A 20654-nucleotide genomic window follows, 5' to 3' on the forward strand; every position below is an offset into this window, starting at 1 on the left:
TCGTTCTCCCATTCACGTGGACCAACGGCGTTCCAACAAAACAAATCTACTGCATGACACTCTCCCGGCCACTCCGACCAACTCCCCTTTGGTCTAAGTCATGGGTGGCCCTGATGCCACTTTGGACATCCAATGGCCACCATCGTGGCAAAACATAAATGGTCCCAAATGGGGACAAAAGCACACAAACAACTCAAGCACACAAGGCTTACAGCCGCCTACCTGATCAGGGTAGCGCGCACACAAAACATTCCCTAGTTGGAGGCACCGGCAAGAGGCATAACAAAAGACCGCATTATGGCCTTCCCATAAAGGCAAATGTGGTTGCGCTGGAAAAGACCGGTTCAGTGGCACGTGAGCAACGAAATGACAGAATTTGTCCCCAAGGTAGACCTGTGATAATTGATACTCCGATATCATATGAACCTGTGATCCAAGTTATAGCAATATCCAACAAATGATCCAGAGCATACTATCATCATATCAAAATACTCCGAGGACAACATATCACTAATATCATGATGAACCCAGATATATTAATGCTAATCCAATAACAAGAGCAAGATAGCTAACCATAGATCAGCATGATAGCGTCATATCGAAAGTAATACTCCAAAGCATAATATCAAATACTGTCATGAAAATAATCATAATAGCCACTAATAATCCAATGGCAACATGGCATCCTCATTCTGCAAACATTAGTCCTAGAAATCCAAACAACATCATGGCAATAACAAGATCAAAATACTCCAAGAAATGCCATGAACAAATCATATGTAGCTAGTGCAAGTTTTAAGCAAGTTTAAATAAATGAACTATGGCATTGCATTGCAATTATGCAAATGGAGGGTGTGGCTTGCCTGGGATAGACGGATTCACCGGGAAGAAATGCGAGATGCTCGCGGAAAGAATTGCCTGAGAACTTTCTCTCTCGGAGGGGGCTGAATAAGGGCAGGGGCAAAATGGTCATTTTTAGAATGTTACAACATCACAAAAATGATACCAACAGAATGGGCTCGACAAGACGAAAACGTGGGCTTTGGAATCACCTGATTCGGAGTTGTGAGTGAGAAGTTATAAGGGTTTTTTCTGCCATGGACCTTTCTATAAAAATATATCCACAAACAAGTCCCTGACTGGGAAAACAGAAAACACATTAGGTGAAATACGCTTTCTAGCATAGGAAAGCGCATTCCTGCCTACAGGCATTCCGAATGCTCTTTCGATCAGGGAAAACGTGTTCCTGGGAATACGCTTCCACTAAACCACGTCAGCGGCCGCCTGGGTCAATGATAACAGGCCGGCAAGTGGGGCCCTGTCAGGACCCCGATCCTAAGTTACACCGATCTAGCATGTAACACATCATATCACTTTGCAGCCTCACGCACGGTATTCCCACGGGTGCCACCTAACCTGGCCTGGGACCGTTTGCGCCTTTTGGCTCACGTATATGATAGTGTCGCTAGCATCCATATGAGAGAGAACCCGGGCCGACATGACTAGTCATGAATCCAAAGTGGCACTAACTTACAGGGACATGCATACATGACCCAACAATGAACGTGTCGGTCATCAGCGTATGAACCCAAGTCGTAGCAAGCTACAAGGACATAAAGGAACAACGCGTGACATTTCCCCGAAGGGACAGACACAGGAACGAATAAGGACACATGCCGGCCAGCCTAAGTGTTCCGGAGCAGTAGCATGCTACCATGGCTCATTGGAAGCACTAGGAGACATTTCCCGGTAAGAGAGGCTACCAAGAATAAACAACTAGGTTGTTGGATCCCACACATACCAAGCATTTCATTAACATACACACAATATGCTCGATATGTGCAAATACAACATGGCATCACAACAAAACTCTATGCCTCAAAGTATTTATTCATTAGGCCCCGAGGAGCCAGATATTACAAACATGGGTCTGATGACCCAGCATTCAAGTCATACAAGCAACAAGCACAGGCGGAAGCATAAACATGTCTGAGTACAGACATCTGAAAAGAGAGAAGGCTAGTAAGCCTGTATATCTACAAGACCCTCCAAAGGGTACAAGATCGTCGCTGAGGTAACAAGCTAAATGTCGGAGTCCACGCGGAACTACTAGTGAGACTGAAGTCTCTCTGCAAAAACATAAATTAAGCAAATGTGAGTACAAATGTACCCAGCAAGACTTACATCAGAACTAGCTACATATGCATCAGTATCAACAAATGGGAGGTGGAGTTTAACTGCAGCAAGCCAGCTTTGACTCGGTGGCTATCCTGAACTACGACTGCAAGTAAATCTTTTGGGGTGGCGCACACGAGTCCACATATTCACCAATCAATGCACCACTATGGGTCCGCTCCCATCTCCCTACGAGAACGCCATCGATAGCACTCACGCTTATCTTGCGCATTTTAGAGTATCCACTTTCACTTGTCTATGAACTATATAGGCAACCCATAAGTCCTTTACCGCGGACGCGGCTATACGAATAGATCATTTATTACCCTGCAGGGGTGTACATCTTCACACATGTTTCCACCACTTAGCGTCTGCACATGACATGTGCTCGGCAGACTTCAAGCGAAAGCCGACGTGGGTGTAGAACACGACCTGACTAACCACACAAGTTCCTAGTCTAGATTTATCGCTTATTCAGGTTCCATCCGTAGGGAGTCCGGCCGAAGTTTCCACTACGGCCCCGAACAATGTGTGCAGGGTTCCCGAGGCACCAAACGGGCGACTCGGTACACCGGGCCATGTGCCTACCGCATCACAGCCCACCCCTCGAGTCAGCGCTGCGCACGGCCTCCAGCATACTACAAACACCAGAAACTACTTGCAACTCCTGGATAGAGGACAGGGGCGGTTAATAAGTCGAGCGGGGTCATATTTCAGGGCCCAACGTGTGGTAGTAGCTGTTCATGGATCACAAACACAGAACTCAGTTCCTGAGGACGGTTTCAATGAGACAACCCAGCATGTACTCCTACATGGCCTCTCACCGCTATCTTTACCAAATCATGTTCACACACTTAGCTCTCAACAATAGGACATGTTCACCACATTCCAATTCATCCCCGATGAATCAGACCTGACTCAACTCTAAGCAGTAGCAGGCATGACAACAAGCATGAATGAGTAGGCACATCAGGGCTCAAACAACTCCTACTCATGCTAGTGGGTTTCATCTATTTACTGTGGCAATGACAGGTCATGCAGAGGAAAGGGGTTCAACTACCGCAGCATGTAACAGTTGAATCGTTGTTGTCCTAATGCAGTAAAAGAGAGCAGAAGCGAGAGAGAGTGGGATTGTATCGGAATGAACAAGGGGGTTTTGCTTGCCTGGCACTTCTGAAGATAGTATATTTCTTCATCGGTGTCATCGATCTCATCGTCGGAACCACGTCTACTCAGAGGGGACAAATATCGGCAACAAAGAAGGAACACAATCAATGCAATGCAACAATATGATGCATGAATGTGGCATGGCATGATGTTGATTGAGCTAATGCAACTAGCAACCAGATTAAATGAAGATGGTTTGAACCAAAGGTTCAAATTCAAACTCCATATGTGATTATTTAAATGCCAATTATGCAAATTGTCATATACAGCAACCTTAGGTTGTTCAAACATGCATGAAAATGATACAGATGGAAAGATTGGATTTTTCTGATCATTTTTCATATATAAATTATTTCATTCTGAGCTATATATTATTTTCTATATTTTTTTGAAGTTTAGGTCTTTTTCTGGAATTTTCTGGTTATTTAGAGTTAAACAAAAACCAATAAATGATTTACTGCGTCAGCATGACATCAGACGTCAGCGGTCAACGGAGCGGCCCAGGTCAACCTGACCAGTGGGTCCCACGTGTCAGTGTCACTGTGACTAATCCAGTTTAGATTTAACCTAAGCTAATTAACCCAGCAGTGAGGTCAAACCCCTGGTCAAAAATAGTCCAACCAGCTGGCGTTTAGCCGCTGACGAGGCCAAACGCAGCAGTGAGGTGCGGGTTTCGTGCTCCGGTGGTCAAATGGACGGCGGAGAGGCTCGGCTTGGAGCGGGCGCTCGCGCGCATCCATTGCAGCAAGCGTCAGCGGCTGGGGCGGCTGGAGCTCGCCGGAAACGAGCTTGCAGTGGTGGCCGACGTTCGGGTGTGCACGGAGGTGCGGCTGTGGAAGCCGTGGCGACGCGTGCTCGGCTCATACAGCATCTACGTGATGCCGCGAGCACGATGGTCACACGCTCGGGACCATATGGTCACCAGAGCGTCGCCGGCGACATGCACGGGCGGCGGAGAGCTTCGGTCGTCAACGAAACGATGACTAGAGCTAGAAAATGTCGTGGAGAAAAGGGGGAGACAGTGTATAAGCTCACGGGGATCATGTAGGGCAGGTCGGCGAGCTCGGGGAGGTGCCGGAGCAAGCGGGGCGGCGATGGCAATCTCTGACGTCAGGAGGTTGAAGAAGACGGCGTGGAGGCGCTCGAGGGCATCCGGCGTTGCATAGCTCGACGAGGGGGAAGAGGGGAACGAGGCAGAGCTCTTGGGCAGCTCGGGGCATCATCGGGACGATGGTGGCCGCGGTGGTGGCGAGCGGCGGCGTCCGGCTGTCTTGCAAGGAGGGAGTAGGGGAGGGGGAGGAGCAGAGGGAGAGTTCGAGGGGGTTCAGGGGGTTGCGTGGCGTCTCCAGGGCGGCGTCGGGGAGGCGGCAGCAAGCAGGAGGTGGCGCGCGCGACCACGCGCCCTTCGTCCTCCTGGCAAAAGGAGGAAGACGACAGGGGAGGTGGAGATGGGCTGGGCCGGCTTCAGCAGCAGGCCGCACAGGTAGGCGCCAGGTAGGTTTTCTCTCTCTCTCTCTCTAATTTTTCTATTTATTTTTGTTTTCTATTTTCTGCAATTGGTTTTGATTTTATTTAAATACCAGATCATTTCATAAACTTCTGAAAATTATTATGTGGCCTTTTAAAAAGTATTCAAAGCCACTTACAAACTTTTAGAGTTATTGAAGTTATATTTAATATATAACAAATATAACTCCAATGCAAATAATTATTGAATTAACTCAAATGTCCAAAAAAAATATTTATGAGCTCCTAAAAATATTGGTTTGAATTTTACCTCTGGCCAATATTTTCAGAGAGAAACATGAACATTTTCTTGGACCTATTTGAAGAAATTTTTATCTTGGTCATTTTCAGAAATGATTTCTGGGGCTTTCACATGTCCCCATTTCAAATTCATTGAAACTTAAGCATGATGCACACATGACTAGCTAGTCTAGGTCATACCAGAACTAGGGATGTGACAGGCCCGGCACTGACTTTTCTTTTCTAGCTCGCTCCTTCTTCTACCTCGCATCGGGATAGAGAGAGGGCGAGCCCGGTGCGGCCGGCGGTGGCCCTGGCAGCTCCGGCCACCTCCGGTGGAGCTGGACCATCGGAGTGCTTGCCGGGGAGTGCCATGTCGGGGACGCCCAGCAGGGGCTGCGGGGAAGGGCCGTGGGGCAGGCCGAGGCGGGATGAAAAAGGCGAGCTCCGGCAGCCGTTGCCGCAACTCCGGTCACCATTTGCGGCACGCGAGATACTGGCAAGCTCATGACGGTGGCCCGCATCCGTAGGAGATGATGTGAGCACCCGAGGAGACTTGGAGCACGCGGAGCTATGACCACGGCGGATGGCGGCTTCGGCCAGATGTGGGCGCACACCACTAGGCCACTGGAGGAGGAGGAGGAGGAGGAGAGATGCTGGGGTGGCTCCGGGGTGGTGGTGAAGGTCTTTTGTGGTGGAAAGGAGGGAGGAGCTCGGACTCGCCGAAATTTAGGAGGAGGGCCACGAAGGCCATGGCGGCGATGGAGGAGATGGAGGAGCGGTCGAGCTCGGGGAAGAGATCAGGGGGGAAAGCGGAGTGAGCCGATGAACCTGGTGCGGTCGGGAGGCCTCGGGGCTACTTAAATAGGCGAGGGGGCGAGCCGGATGCCGCTGCGAGCTCGTGAATGGCTCTAGCGATGGCTGGGAGCGTCACGGGAGCGAGGGAGGGGATGGGAGAGAGCAGGGGAGGGGAGGGATTCACAAGTAGAGCAAGGCCAAAGGCATGAGGAGGAAGAGGACGGGGCGGCAACAGAGGCGGTCGGCCATAGTACGCCCGTGGGCGCGCAGCCGCTAGCACTGGCGAGGAAGCTGCCGGAGGGGAACAGGGCCGGATGGCGATGTGAGGGAAGGAGGAGGCTGCATGGCACTCGGGGACGCGTGGGAACCGCCGGAGCGACGTGATGCGACAAGGTCAGAGGCGCAGAGCGCGGCTGCAACAACCAGAGTGCATGCACAGGCGTGCCAGCTGCGCGGTCACCACACGACATGGCATTGAGAGGACGAGAGAGGCAGGGAAACTGTGTCTAGCGTGTTGTCTTTCCATCCTGGAGACTGTAGGAGGTGAAATATCAGCAGAACGAGCCATGGATAGATGGGATTCATCGACAGTAGTTTGCTGTATCAAACTTGACCAGGCCACTGTGATCAACAGAGAATTGATTGGAGCCAAAGTTGATGCCTGGGGTGTTTAGGTTAAGAAGGACTATGATTCTGTACAATTAGAGAAGACATGGACCACAACTTAACATAGTTGCTTTGCAACTGCAGATTTGGTCCAGAAAAGGGATTTGGACGATGCACTCACATGGAGTTGCCACTTAGCTAAAATTTGGTAAGGAATGATGATTTGGACATAAGAATGTGATGTAAAAATTTCGTACCATTTGGACTTGCCAAAATGGTACTTCCTTCACAGACATCCTCTCTGTCCAGAACTTGGAATAATTTTGGGAAGAAAATGGATTGCTTAAATAATCCCAAATTTGGTGGAGAGAAGTTATATTGGTAGTCACATGACCTGGTAATTTCTCAGAATTAATGAAGCAATATAAAATATACTTGCTTCACAACCTGAAAATATTGACAGAAGCAAATATTTGAGGCTGTGCTCACATAGATGATAAGATGGAGCTGAAATTTGAATGAGTGTGATGATATGAGCACATGAAGAGGCATGCAAAATTTCAACTCATTTGGATACTCCTAGCTAGTACTTCCTTCAGCAAGGCTTCCTTCTGACAGAAGCTTTGAAAAATCACTGAGGAATATTAACTAGGCCAATGGAGTTGTAGTTTGACATGAGGCAATGATTTGGACATAAAAGAATGCCAAAAAAGTTTGGGAGCAAACAAGAAAGGATAGGTGGCACTTCCTTCATAGAAGGCCACTCTGGACAGAAATGAAGAAATAATATTGGGGAACTATTTTTGGGCTAGGGAAGAAAATTTTGGATATATTTGGGTCATACATGATCCAAACAAATTAAGAGAATTATTTGGGATTTTTGTGGAAGATAGAAATATAGGTTGCTTCACAACCTAGGCCAGACAGGACTATTCCTTTAATAGAAAAAGAAATATTCCAAGAAAAAGAATTTTGGGGTTGAGCTAGAATGGAAATGACATGATCTTGGGAGAGATTTGAGACTGATGAGCCACTTCAGACAAGAAATGATGATGATCTCCCAGGTTTCAAGTCCACAGATCCACTCCAAAAAGAAAATCAGAGCAAAAACCAAATAAATCCAAAATAAAAGAAAAGGTTCAAAAACCAGGGTGTTACAGTGTATTAGGCTTAAATATACTTTCCATGTGATTCATGAAGCTCTCTTGCATGTTTCAATTACTATTCTTATGTGAGCATCATTAGAATCAACATGCCTAGCTAAAAAGGCATTAGACAAAAGTGCTTGTTGGGAGCCAACCCAATACTTATACCTACTGTTTTTGTATTTTCACATGATTAAGATATTGTAGTAATCATGTTTTATAGCTTTTGTTTCAATAAAGTACCAAGTAAAGCCTTTGGGATAGTGTGCATTATAGTTGACTTGATTCTATGCAAAAATAGAAATTTTAGCGCCCAGTTCTGATTACCATAATTCACTGGGATGTGATAAAATTCTAAATTTCTGACACATGATTAATATACAAATTTCCTACGTTGTCCTAATTTTTCAGAATTTTTGGAGTAACATAAGTATGGTCATTGTTCGGATCATTACAGACTATTCTGTTTTTGATAGATTATGATTTCAATGCATAGTTTGCTTGTTTTAAAGTTTCTATATGGCTTATATTGGTCAATATAAATTGTAGGAATTATAGGGTACGATAGGCATTGTTTGAGAACAGTTATTAATCTTGTCTTGACAGTACCAAAGTGAATAATTTGCTCTTTATCATACTAACCTATCTCACGAAGTTCCGTTAAATTTTGTGTGATTGAAGTTTTCAAGTTTTGGGTGAGATATCGATATGAGGAGAATAAGGAGTGGCAAGACCCTAAGATTGGGGATTCCCAAGGCACCCCAATGTAATATTCAAGGAATACCCAAGCGTACAATCTTGGGGATGCCCCGGAAGGCATTCCATCTTTCGTCTAGTAACCTCACTCGGAGCTATATTTTTATTCGTAACATGATATGTGTTTTGTTTGGAGCGACATTTTATCCTATTAAGATTTGCTTGCTGTTATTTAGAATAATTTTTTGCATCTTTTATTTCAATAAAGGTGTCAAGTATAGCCTTTACCATGTTTATTTTGCAACTCTATATGTTGCTATTTGAAAACAGAAAGTTTTCTATTATTGACTGAATTCTTCCAGAAAGTCAGAACATGATAAAATCTAGTAATTTTTAAAAAGTAAGCTATGACAAATTTTCTACAGTGTGCTAATTTGTCAGTATTTTTGGAGTTAATAAGTATGAATCTTTCTTCATCCTTTACAGACTATGTTGTTTAGACAGATTGCTGTTATGTTTGCATTGTTTGCATATGTTTGGTTGTTTAATGATTCTATTTGAGGATAGGAGTATTAAATATGATGAGGCATTTAGTATGAATGTTAAATTATAATTTTAGTAATTTTTTACAGTAGAAAATGATAAGATTTTGCAATGATTTATACTAACTTATCTCGCGAGTTCTTGTTGAGTTTTGTGTGGATGAAGTTTTTGAGATTTAGGGAAATCGTGATATGAGAGGAATTAAGGAGACACGAGAGCTCAAGCTTGGGGATGCCCAATGCATCCCAAGATAACATTCCAAGAAGTCTCAAGCATCTAAGCTTGGGGATCCCCCGGTAGGCATCCCACCTTTCTTCTTCAACAATTATCGGTTAGTTTCGGTTGAGCCTAAGTTTTTGCTTCTTCGCATGAGATGTGATATTCCTGGCATGTCATTTTATTTTGTTTTGCTTGTTGTTTGAATAAAATATTAAGATATGAAATTCTTAAATGAGAGAGAGAGAGAGTCCTGACATAGTTACTTAATTATTTGACTACTCATTGATCTTCACTTATATCTTTTTGGAGTAGTTTGTTGAACACTCTGATGCTTCACTTATATTATTTTGAGAGTTGATAATAATGATGATAATTTTCACAAGCTATGAAATTGGTCCTAATATGATGGATATCCAAGAAGGATATGATAAAAACTTTCATGTAGATCATTGAATATGATAAGTTTGATTCCTTACAATAGTTTTGCGATATGGAGATGATAATATTTGAGTAATGCTAGTGAGTAGTTGTGATTTAGTAAGAATATTGGTGTGAAGGTTTGTGATTCCCTATGCAAGCACATAAAGTCAATAGTTATGCAAGGAAGTTATATCCTACCTATGATGCATTATTCAGTGTTAGTTATTTTCAATGCATGTTTGTGACCCTTTTCATTTTCTGGTTGGTCGTTTCCCAATCTATTTGCTAGCCTCCACTTGTACTAAGCGGGAATATTGCTTGTGCATCCAATTCCTTAAACCTAAAGTTGTGCCAAATGAGTCCACCATACCTACCTATAAGCGGTATTTCCATGTCGTTCCAAGTAAATTTGCATGTGCCAACTCTAATCATTCAAAAAATCGGTTTTGTGTCCCCGTATCGCTCATGAAGCGGCAGGGGGTGGCCAATATTTTCCATGCTATGTGTGCTATTCTCACGATGAGTGTTTATTCACTTGTCCTTGCACGAGAAAGTGGCAAGGTAATAGGGATGCCCAGTCCCGAAATGAAAAAAATAACAATAATAAATTCCTTGGAAAGTGTTGTATGGAAGGCACCCATGGATACGGCTAGCCATGGATTGTGAAAGAATGGTGGAAAGGAAATAAACTTTATTTTCTGTTTGGAAACCGCCTATAATGTGGCTATCATGGAAGATATTGGGAATTCTTGGTCATTTTCTTTGACAAGAAAAGCATGCCTATCTCAAAATAATTTTATCTCTATTCTAAACCTTGAGCTCTGGCACCTCTGCAAATATCTGCTTCCCTCTGCGAAGGGCCTATCTATTTACTTTTATCCAATTTTTATTTGAGTCTCCTTCTTCTCATGTAAAGCACCAACTGGAGGGCACTATAGTCATACTTGTACATTGGATGTAGTTAATATTGAGTGTGTTTCATGAATTGATCAATGACTGAGCATAATGGGCTAGGGAAAACTTCTTTAGCGTTCATATTTTGAAAGACATAGTTGCTTGTTGGTATGATTGAGTATTTATATCTTTATGTCAAACTATAGACCATTCCTTTGAATCATTTGAATCTCAATATTCATGCCATAAAAGAAAGAATACATGATGGATATGATAGGTAGCATTCCACATCAAAAAAAATTGTTTCTAGTTGCTACTTTATCATGATGAGTTATTTGAGAAAGAGTTGTTGTTATGATGCTAGAAAAACTGATTGGAATTATCATGGATCAAACTTATGCACTATGGTAGCATTCACACTTCATAAATTATTTCTTTTATCATTTACCTACTCGAGGATGAGCAGAAATTAAGCTTGGGGATGCTGATACGTCTCCAACGTATCTAAATTTATGGAGTATTCATGCCATATTTACAAAAAAATAATATGGTTTTGGTATGATTTGATTAGAACTAACCCGGACTGATGTTGTTTTCAGCAGAACTACTGTGGTGTTGTTTTTTGTGTAGAAATAAAAGTTCTCGAAATGGGTTAAAAATTTACTGTGATTTTTTATGGACCAGAAAAGACCCACGGAGCACCGGAGCTAGGCCAGAAGAGCCACGAGGGCATGACAAGCCTGGGGGGCAGCCCCCTAGGGCGCGCCCCCGAGCTTGTCTCTCCCTCGTGGGCCCCCTTGACATGAAACCGACGCCAAAAATTCCTATAAATACCCAAACCCTCAGAAAGAGCCGTAGATGAGAAGTTCCGCCTCCGCAAGCCTCGGTATCCACAAAACCTCAATTGGAACCCTGTTCCGGCACCCTGCCGGAGGGGAAAATCATCACCAGAGGCCATCTTCATCATCCCGGTGGCCACCAAGATGGGGAGGGGAGTGGTTCACCCTCGGGGCTGAGGGTATGTACCAGTAACTATGTGTTTTCTCTCTCTCTCTCTTGCTCGCTCTCTCTCTCTCTCTCGTGTTCTTGATTTGGCACGATCTTGATGTACCACGAGCTTTGCTAATATAGTTGGATCATATCGTGTTTCTCCCTCTCTATCTTGTTGTGATGAATTGAGTTTTACCTTCCAGGTTTCACTATTGTCGGATTGAATACTTTTATGGATTTGGGAACACTTGGTGTATGTCTTGCATATGAATACCCATGGTGATAATGGGGTATTATATTTATTCACTTGATATATGTTTTGTCACTCAACTCAGCGGATTCCCGAGGTGACATTGGGTTAATCTATGCATAGGGGTAAACTCTGTTTGTCTCTGCTGGATCTGCTCTTTGTGCATTGTTGATCCCATAGACGAACCGCAAAGGGGCCTTTGTCGGTCCCATAGATTGACATACCTCGACACTCGCTATGAATGTGAATTATATCACAAGACTCATGCCGAAACGTGGGTCATTAATACAATAATGAGACAACCATATGGCTCATATCGGTTGCCATACTCATAACACGTAGGTCCTAAAATAAAAATTTACATGCAACATTCGTGGGCTATACCAAAGCACAAGCATTCCCTGCAAAGACAAGTTATGTGCCTCCATAAGAAATAAACGCAAAGGGGGTTGAGGGGCAACGCCCCCACAGGGGTCGAGGGATTGGCCCCTCATGGTATTTACCAATTATCCAATATGTGCACTTTTACATTGGAATTTTCATCGGGAAATCATATTTACAAATTTTTGACCATCTTTCCGGTTCGACCAATCTCATTAATCTTCACTTGTTGTGACCGGTTTTATGCTCCATGGTCTACCGCGTTGATAGAAACCGACCGATAGGGGTGCATGTGTCATGACCTTCGCAACAGGATCACGAAAAAGCAGATCAAAATTCCAAATGCCACACCACATACAGTCGATCATATCGACAGCTAATCGCATTGACCGGTACATAAACCAATCTACATTTCACCATATGTAAATTCATCCTGAATCTAACACCACTCAGCAGAGGCTCTCATACCACTGTTGGGGCATGCGGTTAGCTACTCTAACGCCAAATAAAAATTCCCTACCACACAACCAAGAACATGATGTGGACATGGCTACGTCGGAGACGACAAATTATATTGCGGGAATACATATTTTTCAGGTGATTTTTAGTGAGAGTAATAAATTATTGTTCTTTATTACCTAGAATGAAAATACTACACACTATTCTATGTTATGCAGAAGTACAAAGGACTTGTATAAGCCACATGTTAAAATGAGGCGACCAAGACATATATGTGCATATACATGTGCAGTGGCGGAGCTAAACAAGATTGGTTTTGGGGGGGGGGGGGGGGGGCAAGAGAGAAAATGTCCAATTCTAAGGGGGCAAAATCTGTATTTTTTCAAATCTGCATCTCCATATAAACAATTTCTTCACAAAATTTACCAAACCTGGGGGCCATGGCACCTGCAGGATTACATGTAGCTCCGCGAGTGTACATGTGTACACTTTAGTGTCCATTCAAATGCTACAACGTGCATGCAAGAGGTGGACCTAAGAGCAATTTAAATAAAAGGCATCCAAGCACGCCGCATGCATGAAGGAAGGAGCATGCAAGGTATGCATGAAGGGAGAAGAGAAGTAGGGCAGCGTGGGCAATTGGTCTAGCCCGACTTTGTACTAGCCATTTGATGCACAGATGACTACATGGGCCCAGCCCATACAAGACAACACAAACATCAGCCACGCACGAGAGTGCCACGAAAGACAAGGTCCAGAAAATTCTATTCGCAAGCAGGGAGTTTTACTCGGCCACGACTTGACGGCGTCCTCAACCGTTTAATAAATAGCGATAAAATTTAGGGTTTAGACTTGTATTTTATTGTATTGTCTAGCCATCACTACAATTAGCATCTACAAGGATGTGTAAGACTACCGCCTTATCAGATCCAAAGTGGAACCCAACTTGTTCATCTATTTCGTGTGCTCAATTTTTCATCCGCAATTTCAAATTGCAATTCATGTTTGTTCTTGCCGGTTCTTCGGTTGCTTGCAGGAACACGAACCTCGTTGTTCAGGTTGATCGTGCCTACGGCAAGGTCAATAACCATCGGAGATTGGTTTAGCGATTGTCGAGACGTATCGTCGAGTATGGTATAGCTGGATCATCAAGGTAAAAATCCACCAAATCGATAGGTATCCCCACTCTCATAGAAAGATTGGGCCGCCGTCACATTAAGTGGTATTGGTTTTCATGTTTATCAGTGAGAGATTTACAGTTTTCATAGTTTAGTTTATTTTTCTATCCTATAAACGCACGAAAAGCCAAAAAAAAGATTAGTTAATGCATTACAACTACCTTTTTAGCCTTTAGCAATTTTTGCATCTAGTATTTGCGTAGTTGAATTTTTGGTTGCATACATCCTAGAATTAGTGCTGGTTTAGATTAGTTTGAGAGAAAATTTGTCTACTAGATCAAACTTGTTTTTTGTCCGTAAGAAAATCCGCCGCAGGTTCGTCCGTGCTCTGGAAAGATTAAAAAAATAAGAGCGCAAGATTGCATCGGTTTATAACTCTTGCCATTTGTGAGTAGGCTTTCCTTTTCTTCTTCATACTTGACTGCTTAGTCCGATGCCACATCAATTACTATCATTGTTGTGCGCTGCTTTTCAAGAATACAAAATATGAGCCAGTTGCACATACCTTTTTTCCGCGCAGTACCAAACAGAGAAAACAAATACGAGTCCGTAGATTTTCATCAGTTAGTGTCCACCCAATCCATCTGCCTGCCGCCTGCCCCAAACCGCCTGTCTGCCTCACGCGCCTGCTTGGCGCGGTACCCAACCCCAGACAACCAGCGCCGCTGTTTCCTTTGCTATATAGTCGTGCTAGTACCTCTGTAGTATTTGCTTTGTGCTTTGTTGTACTAATATTGCACGTGGGAGATGGCTAGTCACGCATCTGTTTGATTTCTTATCTCTAGTGGTATACCTCGGTCGCTTCCAGTAGCACTTTGATTCGGTCCTGTTCTCTTAGTTCGTCTCTATACTTTTTGTAACCGCTCTGATAAAAAAAGAGACAAAAAAAAGAAAAAAATGGAAAAGAAAAAAGGAGAAAGAGAAGATTTTGCAAAGTTTGGGCTGGTTACAATCTTGGATAATATCTTTTATTGTTCTGAACTTTTACTCTTTTCATATAAGTAATAGTTGCTGGACATTTTCTGTTCTGGGTTGCACTGATACTGTATTTATACCTTACTTATACCTAGCTATTTATAGCTTTCATATTTTTATCGGTTTCCACTCCCTTGATTCAGTACATAGGCTTAGATTGTTTTATCCTAGTCGACTGCCAGCACTAGTTAGGAGTTAGAGCAATTATTCAGCTTGCATTACTTTTTGCTTAATTATGCCACGTATTGTGAATTGAGGAAACGTTCACCAAGCTCCACTTCCTGTATTGTATCTTGTTCGGTCCCTTGGTAATTGCTATATCAATCTTTTCATAAATTTTGACATCACCAACGGCCAACAACCACTGCAGCACGGTAAGAACTGGTAAGAGCTTGGTAATTGCTTGAGAGTTGAGAGAAATTTTCCACCGCCTCACTGTAGTTACAGTAGGAGCAATATACTTGTGATTTTGTTCTTGTTTCCTCTTAACCATGGCAGGTGACGAAGACACCATGAAAGCCATGGTGGCATGCCTTGAGGAGGATGTGCATTCATATACCGAGCGGTTCACAAGGTTCGAGGGCGCACTTGATAAGCGTCTCAAGACGATTGAGGATAGCAATGAGACGTTCACTCAAACACTTGCATCTATTATGAAACGTCTCGATGCCCAGGATGCTCGTCTGAGTGCCACCTCCACTGCTGCTCCGCGTCTTCCAGCCACCAACACAGGTCTACAACGAGCTTGCCGGGTGCTCCCAGGGGACCCGAGGCACCCTCTTTCATACCACCGATGCCATCGACCAACCCCGTCCTCGCAATGCCAACTCGATAGCCGCCGCCCATGAGGACATCCAAGATGACAACTATGATGGTGATTCTGAGGATCCTGATGCAGTTAACGATAACAATGATCGTGATCATCGTCGACTACGGAATATTCAACAAGGTATGGGACGACACCTGCGTCCTCATGTACGTGCCCATGACGACTCTTTGGGTAAAATTAAATTTGTCATGCCTCCTATTGACGAGAAATATGATTTGGATGTTTATCTTGACTGGGAATTATTAGTTGATCAAAAATTTGCTTGCCATGATTTTCCTGATGATAAAAGAGTTAGGGCTGCAACTAGTGAGTTTAGTGATTTTGCTTCTGTTTGGTGGAGAGGACATTGTCGCAAACATCCTAATAATATTCCTTCCACTTGGGAAGCTTTGAAATTAGTCATGCGTCGCCGGTTTGTTCTCTGTTATTATGAACGTGACTTGCTAAATAAACTACAACGCTTGAACCAAGGATCGAAATCTATGGAAGAATATTATCAAGAATTGCAAATGGGCCTGTTACGTTGTGGTTTAGTTGAGATCGAGGAAGCCTCTATGGCTAGGTTCTTGGGTGGATTGAATAGAGAAATTTATTAGATACTTGCTTATAACGATTATCATTCAATGACCCGTTTATTTCATCTTGCTATACATGTTGAACATGAAGTGCAGGGTCGTTCGAGAATGCGTTCAAATTTTTCTGCAGGTTGTACTTCCACATGGGCGCCACGCACCCTTACTGCTCCGTCCACTCGCACCTCTACGACAACACCTGCAACCTCTCGACCGGGGCCTACTTCATCAACTTCAGCATCACACACTTCGGCACAAATGAAAAGTACTACACCAACTACAACAAATAGTTTGTCATCATCGTCCGCTTCCTTCAAAAGAACAAAGGATATCCAGTGTCACACTTGTAAGGGATTTGGCCATGTCATGAAGGAGTGTCCTAATAAGCGTGTATTGATCATTCGTGAAGACGGCGAGTACGACTCCGCTAGTGATTTTGATGAAGATACATATGCCTTGCTCGCTGCACATGAAGACGATGACACAAGACCGACGCAAGAGGAAAAACATGTGACCGTTGAAGATGCCGATAAGTACATGAGTCTCATATCACATCGTGTCCTTAGTGCTCAGATTGTCAAAGCAAAGAAGGATCAACATCACAACCTCTTCCACATCAAAGGAGTCGTCAACAATCGTTTAGTTCGCATAATCATTGATGGAGGGAGTTGTAACAATTTAGCAAGCATTGACATGGTAGAGAAGCTCTCCCTACCTTCCCGACAACATCCACAACCTTACTACATTCAATGGTTTAATGATGGTGGAAAAGTAAAGGAACACGCATGGTGAGAGTTCCTTTTTCCTTAGGTTCATACCATGATACTATTGATTGCGATATTGTGCCTATGCAAGCTTGTTCTATGTTACTAGGAAGGCCATGGCAATATGATAAACAATGTTTACATGATGGTAGAACTAATCAGTACACTCTCACACATAAAGGAAAAAAATCATTCTACACCCTGTGTCTCCTGAGCAAATTTTAAAAGATGATCTTGCTAGGGCTAGTAGAAACACAAATACTGAGCGTACTAAATCTAAAAATCCGAATGTTGTTGATGAGTTAGAACAATTTAAAAAGATGCACAGATCTGATCCTAGCACATGTAAAGAAATTAAATTGAAAGGTGCTTCTTTCTTAGCTACACGTGCTGAAATTTTTGAGTTAGATGCTCACACTGATGAATGTTTTGCTCTTATATGCAAAGGAGTTTTGTTTTCATTTGAGGATATGCCTCCTTCTTTGCCTTCTGTTGTCGCTAACCTTTTTCAGGAGTATCACGATGTTTTTTCCGAAGGAAGTACCACCGGGGCTGCCCCCTATGAGAGGAATTGTACACCATCGAAGAGGGATAATAATGGATGACATATACATGTACCATGCATACACCTTCTCTCTTTTGTTAGTATATTTACAGAATAAGCAACGCCGAGGAAGGCTTAGTTTTCAAGAAAGGGAGGATGATGTGGACATGGCTACATCGGAGACGACCAATTATATAACGTGAATACATATATTTCAGGTGATTAGTAAAGAGTAATAAATTATTTTTCTTTATTACCTGGAATGAAAATACTACACATTGTTCTGTGTTATGTAGAAGTACAAAGGACTTGGATAAGCCACGTGTTAGAATGAGGCGATCAAGACAAATATGTGCATATACATGTGTACACTTTAGTGTCCATTCAAATGCTACAACCGTCCATGAAAGAGGTGGACCTAAGAGCAATTTAAATAAAAGGCATCCATGCATGCGGCATGCATGAAGCAAGGAGCACGCAAGGTATGCATGAAGGGAGAAGAGAAGTAGGGCTGTGTGGGAAGTTGGTCTGACCCGACTTTGTACTAGCCATTTGACGCACAGATGACTACATGGGCCCCAGCCCATACAAGATATCAAACATCAGCCTCGCACGAGAGCGCCACGAAGACAAGGTCCAGAAACTTCTATTCACATGTAGAGAGTTTTACTCGGCCACGACTTGACGACGTCCTCATCCCTTTAATAAATAGCAGTAAAATTTAGGGTTTAGACTTGGGTTTATTGTATTGTGTAGCCATCGCTATAATTAGCATCTACGAGACATGTAGGACTATCATCTTGTCAGATCCACAGTGGAACCCCAACTTGTTCATCTATTTCGCGTGCTCAATTTTTCATCCGAAATTTCATATTGCAATTCACCTTTGCTCTTGCTGGTTGTTCGGTTGCTTGCAGGAACACGAACCTCGTTGTTCAGGTTGATCGTGCCTACGGCAAGGTCAATAACCATCGTCGATTGGTTTAGCGATTGTCGAGACGTATCGTCGGGTACGGTATAACCGGATCGTCAAGGTCAAAATCCACCAAATCGATAGGTATCCCCATTCTCATCGAAAAATTGGGCCACCGTCACATCAGAACATATTGTTGGAGATAGATCACGGGATCGGGTTTTACCACTAGACGTGCGGTCACCATAGCGGAAGTAGAGTTGGTGATGCATGTAGTCGATCAGCCGAGTCGCCTCCTCCTTGCATAGTTGATCTCCCATGAACGGTTCTTGACGGATCCCTCAAATAGTTCCTCGCGAATCCCTTGGATAGCTCCTTGCGGTTCCCCCAAACGGTTCGTCCAAGCACCGCAGATGTGATGCCTCCAAGCTATCCACACGTACGGGGAGCAACATCAGGCATTGGATTGCTAGGCCCGGTCGCATAGAATATGGGCATGGGGAGTGGCGACGGTAGTTGTGGTGGGAGGAAAAAGATCAACCCTGAAGGGTGCGCCTCACTCCCCTTTTTATACACTTCCGAGGTGAGCTTGATGCTAATTGTAAACTGCGTTGGGATTTCCTCGAAGAGGAGGGTGAAGAAGTACATTAGAGATAAGTATTTCCCTGAATGAGAACCAAGGTTATCGAGTCAATAGGAGAACCAAGCAAATTCCCTTCGACAACACCTACACACACAAAAGTAAATACTCGCACCCAACACCGGCAAGAGGGCTGTCAATCCCCTTGAACTCGTTATTTGCAAGTATTAATTCTTATATTGATAGATAGATAAAAAAGTAAAATTAAAAGTATAAAATTGCAGCAAGGTTTTTTTGTTTTTTATAATATGATAAATGTAGACCTGGGGGCATAGTTTTCACTAGAGGCTTCTTCCTCGAACACATAGCATACGGTGGGTAAAAAAATTACCGTTGGACAATCTATTATATATAAAAAGTGCTTTACGGGCTAACCAGAAAAAAGATAAATATACTAGAAAATCTCACAAAATATCTGATCGTCTATTAGACACACTAGTAAAATATGACCATTGAATATTATTTACTAACAGAATTTGGGAAATTACCCACCTTTGCCATTATGTAAAATAAATCATTTAATTTCCTCTTCATGTGAAAAGAAAAACTCTTTGCTGCCAAAAATGTCTGTTAGACGCACCAGAAATATATGACCATTGGATATTATTTACTAATAGAATTTAGAGAAATTATCCACCTTTGTCATTACGTAAAGTAAATCCTTTTATTTCCTCTTCACGTGGAAAGAAAAACTTCTCTACCAAAAAAACCGCAGCTTCGTCCTTCAAGCTGCTGCGTGATTCATTGGGAATGCCCTAATCTATTGGACCGCCGGTGCATGGCCGGGCACGGCAGCCACAATGCTCTTTGCATGCAATCTGTACTGTGGATCAATAACGCAAACTCAGGTGTGTTCATGTGTTCCGTACAACCATAATTGATCAAGCAAAGATCGGCCAGCTATGGTGTACGTGCATGGAGTGAACTTGTTTCCGGCCGGCCGGCTGTGGATCAATAACTCAAATTCAGATGCATTCATGTGTTCCCATGCAACCATAATGATCAAGCAAAGATCGATCAGCCGTACTGTACGTGTATGGCGTGAATTTGTTTCAGGACGGCAATAGTTAATTACCATAGCTATCTTTGCACAGCAAAATACAAACAAAAAATTAGAAATATAGGCTAGAAAACCCTAGGTTAATCAGAAAATATCAACCATTTATTTGGTGGTCCTCCATAAATTAAGAAATCAAAGCCGTTCAATCTTCCTAACATAACCTTAGCAGGCCTCTACCCGCAAAAAAAAAAACCTTAGCAGGCCTCTGAACTTAGCGAGCCACGCACATCTAAACATTTTTTAAGCTCACGTACATGCAAATATGAACTCCTTGATCATAACATAGAAAATATGTTCTCCTTCTTGCAAGGTAAGCTACGGGGAGATATGAACTCCAATGGGCCACTCAACCTAAGAGCATATTCAGCCGTTGGCCCCCTAGGAGGCATAAAAATCGCCGGCTCGGGGCGAGCCGGCGGTATAATCGGCTCTGGGGGCGGTTGGATACCCAGTCGTCACCCCTAGGCGCCGATATCGGCCCATTTTTGAAGCAAATGTGCCCGCTTTTCGGGCCTTTTTGGCAAAAAAATGACCCGATATCGGCGTAAATCGGCCCATATTCGTCGTGGTTCGGCGTGAATTCAACATAAGTAATTTTGTTTTCACATAGTTCATCACAGAAAATCAATAGAAATCAAATAGTTTAACAAAAAATAGTTCAATACAAATTATAGAGTTCAACAAATAAAA

Source organism: Triticum aestivum, chromosome 3D (genome assembly GCF_018294505.1).
Source record: "Triticum aestivum cultivar Chinese Spring chromosome 3D, IWGSC CS RefSeq v2.1, whole genome shotgun sequence".
Taxonomy (NCBI): Eukaryota; Viridiplantae; Streptophyta; class Magnoliopsida; order Poales; family Poaceae; genus Triticum; species Triticum aestivum.